The 1,331-nt window shown below is 39.5% G+C and overlaps 1 non-coding gene across 1 annotated transcript; it reads left to right on the forward strand.

Moving 5' to 3' along the window:
* Nucleotides 1–443: 443 nt before the first annotated feature.
* Nucleotides 444–516, forward strand: TRNAV-AAC. The gene has a single exon. It is a non-coding gene; the product is annotated as a tRNA-Val (tRNA).
* Nucleotides 517–1,331: the final 815 nt, after the last annotated feature.

Consider the following 1,331-nt stretch of genomic DNA (forward strand, 5'->3'; position numbering starts at 1 on the left):
CAACAATAGAACACCATTCACTTAGCATTTCTATTACAATAGTTGTGAGAGAAGTTCTGCTTCCTTTTCTCTCTACTGATCAATTTTTGTCTTCCTTCATTCCAAGCCCTTTCCTCAAATACATCCATATTTCCCACCCTTTTTTGTTTAGTGTTCTTTGCTTTTATGAAACTTTAGGGTCATCATTTAATTGCCACACAACTGTACTTATGAAGTAAAGTGAAACACAACATTTTTTTTTATATTTTTGCAGAAGAGTTTTGCTTTCTGACCTGGAATTGAACAGGGGCTACCCGAGGGGGACAATGCTACTCCCTTTTCTTGACTCATCCAAAAACCATAAGTTCTTGGTAACCCTTGTTTCCCTGTTCTTCAAAGGGAATCAGCTAGTGTAGTGGCTCCTGAGAGAGCCTTAGAAAAGGACCCCAAAGTGACCACAGCTGGTTTCTGTAGTGTAGTGGTCATCACATTTGCTTAACATGCAAAAGGTCCCTGGCTTTAAACCAGGCAGAAACATTGCTGCTTTCTCTCCTTTCGTCTTTTATCACTCCAAGTCCTTTCTCAACTACATCCATAGCGTCTATGCTTTCTTCCTCGTTATTTTTTTCCTTTCATGGAGCTTTAAGTTCAAAAGGAGAGGGTTAGCCTGCGTTTTGAGGGAAGGAATAGACCATCATTTGGGAGACTGCCAGCTACATAACAAATCTGAGTGTAGAAGAATCTCAACCCTTTGTCCTGCGTATTTAGCTCCCAGCCAGCAGTTTTCCCTCACTTTTCTTTATGTTGAGCTAACTACAAACAGCCTCATGTATCCTTTTCATGTCAGAGAAATCTATTGACTGATGATCACATTTCCGCTACTTTCCTGGCTAGGCAGGTTTGGGGGTGTGAGGAATCAGAACATAATAATTGGAACTCTCTAACCCATCCTTTTAACATACAACATCACATTCCCCTTTTTAAATAACATTTTTCCCATAATATTTTTGAACACTCAACATCTTGCATGTCTTCAAATGATGTTAACGCAAGCTCTGAACTACAAATTTCCTTACTGTTCCACTGGTATTCTTAGCACAGTATATTGATTTTTATTGCCATCTTGTTTTACTCTCAGGCTGGTTTTTATAAATCATCACAAATGCAGTAACGAGGAGTTAGAGAAATATACAAGAAATGAATACCATGTGATCCAGTCGATAGGCAGAGAGCTGACTCCGTCCGTAGCCTGAAACAATCTCCATGACAATAAAGAGGGCTGGGAAGGATATGACATGGAAGTAATTATATGCCCAATACAGAGCTGGAGCCAATGTAAGAAGAAGTAGAGA

Source organism: Terrapene carolina, unplaced genomic scaffold (assembly GCF_002925995.2).
Source record: "Terrapene carolina triunguis isolate 2854851 unplaced genomic scaffold, T_m_triunguis-2.0 Scaffold27780, whole genome shotgun sequence".
NCBI lineage: Eukaryota > Metazoa > Chordata > Testudines > Emydidae > Terrapene > Terrapene triunguis.